This window comes from Dipteris shenzhenensis, chromosome 20 (genome assembly GCF_047967505.1).
Source record: "Dipteris shenzhenensis isolate YYH24624 ecotype China chromosome 20, Dip_SZ_1.0, whole genome shotgun sequence".
In the NCBI taxonomy this organism is placed as follows: domain Eukaryota; kingdom Viridiplantae; phylum Streptophyta; class Polypodiopsida; order Gleicheniales; family Dipteridaceae; genus Dipteris; species Dipteris shenzhenensis.
Window position 1 is genome coordinate 40,271,623 of NC_141615.1, and position 7,631 is coordinate 40,279,253.

Consider the following 7,631-nt stretch of genomic DNA (forward strand, 5'->3'; position numbering starts at 1 on the left):
CCTAGACATGGGTGGATGCGCAAGAGATCAGAGAAATTCCAAATACATGGGCTAATCAAAAGAGGGTGGTGAGGAGACATTTTAGCACTGTAGGTCCTACAAACCTTGAGAGTGGAGGAAGGACAGGAATGAGGCATGTGTGATAAGTCTATTTCTCTTATAAATTATTTCTCTATTTATTGAGTTACTCATATATGACACTTCATATAACTCTCTTAATTTGGGTCCTTAGGAATCTAGGATTCACCAATGTCCTATAGAGAAGGAGTACACAAATGCACGGGGAGTAGGAGCGAAGCCATTCCTCAAAGAGATGAAGCATCAATGATATGCCATCGATTGGGCTACGGTGGTTTCTTGTCATGTAAGTCTACTTCAATAATCATTGTTCTCAAGCATTTTTTATCATACTATTGATCTTACAATTAATCAGTTATCTCATTTTTAAATTATTTTATTCTTAGGGTGGCAATTTCGACCACATTGAAACCCCAAGTGACATAGAAAAGGATGAGCTTATAGGTGGGAACGTCAAGGAGAGAGACTCTGAGGGATGATGTAGATGTGAGGACATGGATGAGTAAAGTGGTTCAAAGGATGTGTGACGTTGTTCAAAGGAGGATATGTAGTAGTTTACCTTGCATTTAGCATACCTTCGATAATTTTTCCATTTTGTATGTCATATTCATAATTTATACTACCCTCTTTGGAAGGGAAATTCTAGAATAAGACATGATTTGAGAGTTTTAAACACTTTTGTGCATATTAACTTTGAAGGGCATGTTGTAATCCTTACCTTATAATTAAGCACATACATTAGTGGGGCAAAATGGGGATGAAATAAAGCCCTATTCTACCACAATTTTTTTTAAAAAAGATTTTATTTAGTGTTCGTATAAATCGGTGGTTGCCAATGTTAATATGTGCTGAGCTTTTACTAGCGTCCGTATATACTAACACTTATATGGACTAATCTTTATCAACAATACTTTCGACACTTACACTGATGCTTTGTCCTTTGAAAAAGACACAATATAATTTTTATTGTTGCATTGAAAACCAACAAATATCTTGTATTGTTATTAATTGCACTCTCATTACACTATAACAACATGATGTTCCAACCACTGGGCTAGTTTTAAGCCTACCTAATGGCACACTAAGAAGAAAGGGGACCCCTTGATATGAAAGATATGAACAATTGTGGAACTCCAAGGCGGGTCTCATGTGACCCAACCAATTAAGGTAAATACATTTTCTTTGGTTTAATTAGGGGTAGCTATAGCCACCACTAAAATAACTCCAAGAACCACTGTGCCAATGGTTGCACAAAGCCAACATCTACGTGATTGTCACAAGTCTTTATTAGTGAGAAAAAACTAGACATAGATGACAATTGGCAAGATGCAGGTAGATGATATGACAGCCTATGGATAGTTTGATGCACAAAGATACATAATAGAGATTGCGAAGAGAAGGATATAATTGCTCATGTAGTGACATATGTCAAGCTCTATGAGGCTCAAAATAGCAAGTTTTGACAGGATTGCATCTTAGTATGACATCAGTAAGAAAATCATTACATCGGGAAATTTTTTGACAAGAGTGCAAGTCTGTCTAAAATTCAAAATATCACCCACCAACCCAAGAGCGATGCGTCATTTCCCTAAAACAACCCCTAAAATAGTTCTATGATTGGCTAGACTCGATCATGCATCCGACATCGACCCAACCAAATAGGAGTGCAAGACCAAATCAAAACGAAATAGGTAGCTAAGCATGGCACATGGTATGGGACACACGACCAAATGGCGCTCATGGAAGAAGACGTGGACATAGTGCCACATCATAAAAAGTAATAACTGTGGCATATCATGAATGAACGTACAGAAAAAAGGGAGGACATAAATGTGACCCTTGATGGTCTATCCTCCCAAGGTTACAAATTCACACAAAGCAAAGAGTGAAGAACAATTTTAAGTCCTCCAAAGGAGTCATACAGTGAAGTAGCAAACGTACCGAATAAAAATGAACATGTAATGTAAGATTTGCATACTAGAATCCGATGACAAAACTTGAACCCACAGATGACAATAGAGCATATGAGGAAAATATTAATGCTAGTTAGAGCTTGACTAATGATTAAAGGATACTATTAGAATGTGCACAATCATGAGTGCATGGTGTGCAAAAAGGAGAGGGCCAATAGAATCTCACCATTGAATCAAAAGTGGCAAATGTTCAAAGGGCATAATCCCATACACACAATGGTTGCAAAATATCAAGGAATGTAAAGCCTAGGTGGTAGGGACCTTCAATACCCTAACTATGGGGGAACACTATTGTTCCCTAAGTCTAAAAAAGAAAACACAATAGCTTGAACATCTTATGTAATACTACTACCTATTTATTATTGTCTTTGGCATGAGGATAGTGACAACATTCTCGATGGACAAGCGAGATTTTGGAGCATAGCAATTCTTCCTATGGACATGCAAAATCTTCTAAACTTTTGTAATGTTAAGTTCTTGGTAATTTGGTCCATCACCATCATCATGGTAGGCCTTTTAAAGAAACCATCACAAGTTTATGGATGCTGAACATGGGTTAAGATACTATGGATGCCATGAATATAGCTACTCCCTGTAATTGAGTTTCTTGGCTAGCATTGTGCAAATACATGACGTTAGGATAAATACGAACATATTCTTTATGCTTGCTAAGTGCATCTCATTTGTTGTTTTTGAAAGAATGGCACAACCTCATTCGTATCATTTGTATGTTGTCCACATCAACTATAACATTACCTTGACATGTAAGAGATTGCTTCATTGTTGCTCTATTGAGGCTTTCTTTCCTTTGCAACCTCATACTGTCAGACAAAGTTTAACTCTTATTCCCGACCAATCAATTGCATTGTTGTCCGTGTATCAGGTACTAAAGACAAATAAGCTAGATGCACTTACAATAAATAACAAAAAAACATCAGTATATGCTCCCTTCATAGTGTTAGTTTGAAAGATCATTCAACAAAAGCACAACAAATTTACTTTTTATTGAAGCATTTATTCTTTCACTGATAGAGAAAAAATGATGAGCCATAGATATCTAGTAGGCGAGGGAGAGATAGTGCTGAGAGAGAGAGAGAGAGAGAGAGAGAGTATGTGAGGAAGCAGCAAGCAAGGGAGAGAAGCAACTTGTAAGCAATTGAGACACGCGTTTGTAGGTGCCTTTTCTTATTGTGTCACTTGGCCTTGATGGATCTTTAATTATTGCGAAAATCCCAGTCTCATTCAACAAAGACAAGTGAAACTCTAGAGTGATCAAAGAATGATCTTGATTGAGTTTCATAACGAAATGAACCCGTTCTATCCAAGACATGGACTTCCTATAGTCATTGTCATTATTGTGATGAAAAGCCAGTAAGTTTGCATTCGAGTCAGTTAAACCAACATAAACTGTACAATTACATGTCTTGTAATGAGAGTTGCATGGAAACTCAATATTCAACTGCCTTTTTGCCTCTATTAAATGGGAGCCTCCAAGAACAAAGTAGCTATAATCATTTGCTTTCTGATGCGATCAAAAGATGCCTTGTCTAGAAAATCTTTTGGATCCACGAGCACAATGTAGTTCACAACTTGTGCATGCGGATTGTCCTTCATTCGTGACTTCAAATTCTCAATATGGAAAGGATGTATTGCACACACCTCAAATGGCTGAAGGCCAGTCCTAGGATCAATAGGAGGTCTAATAACATGATCAATGTGCAAGGAGAAAGTCTGTTGATCCACAAGGTTATCTTGTTGTACCTTTGCTCAGACTCTATTTTGTTGTGTATCTGAGGTGCCATCTCCAATGTCATCTCCTGGTACTTGCAGCTCACCATAAGTTGGGATTTCAATGATATGCAATGGCTGTACTCTCCTTGGAGCCTTTGATCTTGGTTTACTATGTTTTTTCCCTTGTGCAAGAGATGGAGTCTCCTCAACAACATCCCCATAAGACTCAAGAGGACTCACGCATTTGCAGCCAATAGAGGTCATTTTTTCGGTAGTGGTGTGCTCAAACCATGCCGACTTGGGGGTGTGCTCAAACCATGCCCACTTGGGGGTGCACTCAATCCATGATGGCCTGAAAGAGATGGTGCTCTCAATCCATGTGAATCCATGGGAGTTCTTAATCCTTGTATATTAGAACCAAAATTTTCAGCTTCAACATGGGAAGATCCCTTTCCTTTTGACTTTGAAGAACCTCTTGGTTTGAGTGGTGATGTTGCAGTATCTTCTTTATAACCCTCCTCTGTATGCTCCTCAAAATCACTATTGGAAGTTGATACCTCCATCTCCTTGATTATTTCATCAACCTCCACAATTTGATTTGTCAAGTGATAAACAAGACCCTGGACATACAAAACAAAATTGAATCTCTCATAGTATTCAAAAGAAATTACATAAACATAGAAAATTAGAAATTACTTATGTAGTAACTAACCTTCCATTCCTCTTTGATTTGTTTTAATTGTTCCGCTATAGCAGGTGGAGTAACAACTTTCAAAGAGAACTTCTCTTCCATAACAATACAAACAATAGGTTTCTTATTGTTATCAATCCCAAGCATTTCAACACATTCCTTGTTGGACTCACTTCTTGCATTATCTTTAATCTTTATTATTGGCTTAAAAACTTATCTTCCAGTGGGAAGTGTCTTTGGAAGCAACAAAGTAATCTCTTGCGTGTCAGTGTCAACTTTGATGGTCCATTTTGGATCAATGTTATTGTGTACTTCCGCTATGTCCCATAATTTTTGAATTTGCAGGGAACCTTCATGAAATGGAGCAAGAACATCATAAATCTGTTGAAGCTGTTGCACCTCAAGACTTGGATCCTTGGCACTTTTATTTGGTTCCTTGGTGCCTTTCTTTTCCACCCTTATCTTTTGGATCCTAGTGGAAGCATCCTCTGATGTGGGCTTTCCAAAGACATGGATTTATCCAAAAGTTTGTTTGCTCAACATGATACCTACAAAAGAAAAAAAAAAGTCAAAATATTATGATATCATGGAGAGTCTCAAGTTGAAAAAAACAAAAGCTAGTACAACAAGCTTGATGGTTTCTAAAAAGACTTTGAGCTTCTAACATCTACATTCTTCATGGAAGAAGATGTCGACATGCTTATTACTAGAACATGATTTTGGTTTAGAGAATAAAAAACAAAAAAGCATTGAAACTAACAACACTACAATGCAAAAACTACAAAATTATGGCGAAAACGCCTCTCTCTCTCTCTCTCTTAAATTTAATTAAAAAACACTAAAAAACAACTCCATAATTCAAAGAGAAAATTCCGCTTTTCAATACAAATTTACAAAAAAATAAACAAAATTTACCAAAAAACCCTCTCCCTCTCTCCAACTATCCCTCTCTCCCTCTCCCTAATTCTCTCTCTCTCTCTCTCTCTCTCTCTCTCTCTCTACCTCTCTCTCTCTCTCTCTCTCTCTCTCTCCATCTCTCTCTCTCTCCCTAGTCAAACCCTCTCTCTCTCTCCCCTCTCGCTATTTCTCTCTCTCTCTCTCTCTCTCTCTCTCTCTCTCTCTCTCTTTCCCTCTCTTTCTCTTTCTCTCTATTTCTCTCTATCTCTCTCTCTCTCCCCCCCCCCCTCTCTCTCTCTCTCTCTCTCTCTCTCTCTCTCTCTCTCTCTCTCTCTCTCTCTCTCCCCCTCCCTCTCTTTCTCTTTCTCCATAACTCTCCCTCTCCCTCTCTTTCTCTTTCTCCATAACTCTCTCTCTCCCTCTCTTTCTCTCTCCCTAACTCCCTAACTCTCTCTCTCCCTCTCTCCCTCTCTCCCTAGCTCTCTCTCTCTCTCCCTCTCTCCCTAACTCTCTCTCTCCTTCTCTCCCTCTCTCCCTCTCTCTCCTTCTCTCCCTCTCTCCCTGACTCTCTCTCTCCTTCTCTCCCTCTCTCCCTGACTCTCTCTCTCCTTCTCTCCCTCTCTCCTTAACTCTCTCTCTCCTCTCCCTTGGCTAATGCCATGCCTTCCGCCATGCATGTAGCCTAGTAGCCCGATCGATGATATCATTGATTGGGCATGCGTCACGTCGATGATATCATCGATCCAGCGAACAACCTATCGATGATATCATCAAGCAGGCAATGCGCCCATCGATGATATCATTAATCAGGTTGCATGCATGGTGGAAGGCATGGCAAATTTGCAAGAGCGCAAGCAAAAAGAGGTTGGGGAGGAGAATCGGTGGGCACATCCTCGGGGGAGCTCAGGGAAGAAGAAGACGACGGGGAAGAAGAAGAAAAAGATGGCGGGGAAGAAGAAGAAAAAAATAGCAGGGAAGAAGAAGCTCCCTTCACTCCAAAAAAAATTAAACAAATGCATGAGGAGATGGAGAGCTTACTTGGCAAAGCTGGAGAGCTAAGAGGGAGAGATGGAGAGGATAGACTAGCAATCAAAGCAATGTGTTTTCAAAAAAGCAAACATAAAGTACTTTAAATCATATTCAAGCACACCACCCCCATTTTCAAAATACGGTAAATTATATTGAAGTACTCCGTAAAATTTGATTTCATGACTGAATTAAAAATAAAAAGCACTAACCATAAGAAAATTGCACATACCTGGTGATTCTTTGAACTCTTGGGCATATTTGGAAATAATGAGAAACAAATGTGGGAATCTCATGTTTATAGAGAAAATTTACTATTTTTAGAAATTTCTCTATGCTCAAAACCCTAAACCTAACCTTGACTTTTATGGTCAGACATATAATCTCCAGCTTTCATTGTTGCATGGCACTTTTAGGGCATCCCCTTTGAAGCTTGCCAAAGTTCTGCAAGGGAGGTTCATTCGACACTACGTTTATCTCAATTTCTTCTTCTCATAGTTCTAAGGGTACTTCTTTTGCTACATTGGATGTATGTGTACTAGTGGTGGAACCTCTTTTGCCACCTTGGATGTGTCTCCTACTCCTTCACCTAAGCATGATGGTGGACATAGAAGCCTAGGTACTCAAATCCATGGACCTGATATTCCCATTGAAGAGAATGAAATAATAGATGTCGAAGCAAGCACGAGAGGTCAACAAGTGTTATTAGGTATGTGGTCCATGTCTAAGTTCATTCAATGGCTCTCTTTGTTTTGTTTTTGAAGCTAGAAATTATTTCTTACAAGGGACATCTAATCCAGATGGATCTCAACGACTGTCTCGGCTATCACGAAATGGAATTCAATCTCGTCTATTGAGAAGAGACTAAAGGGAAGACCAATGAATGTGGACCTCAAAAAGTCTAGCTACACAAGAGGGAGAGCTCGTATAATGCTAGATACCGCACATCTGAAAGAGATCTGCAATACTCTTTGTTGTAGCTGAATGTGCCTGGTCACTTTTGGGGTTGCAAAATTAAGGCTCTTACAGCAAAATTATGTTGAAATGAACAAAGATGATTAAAATTTTTATTTAGCATGGTCTGTAAGACCTAGGGAAAACAATATGAACAAAATTATGTTTGAGTACTCATTCGGTTGAAGGATTGTTTGTCGCAAAGCATATAGACTTGCACATTGTCTTGGCAATGAAAGGCTAAAAATATTACAGGCGCACCTCTATAAAGACCCCCGCAT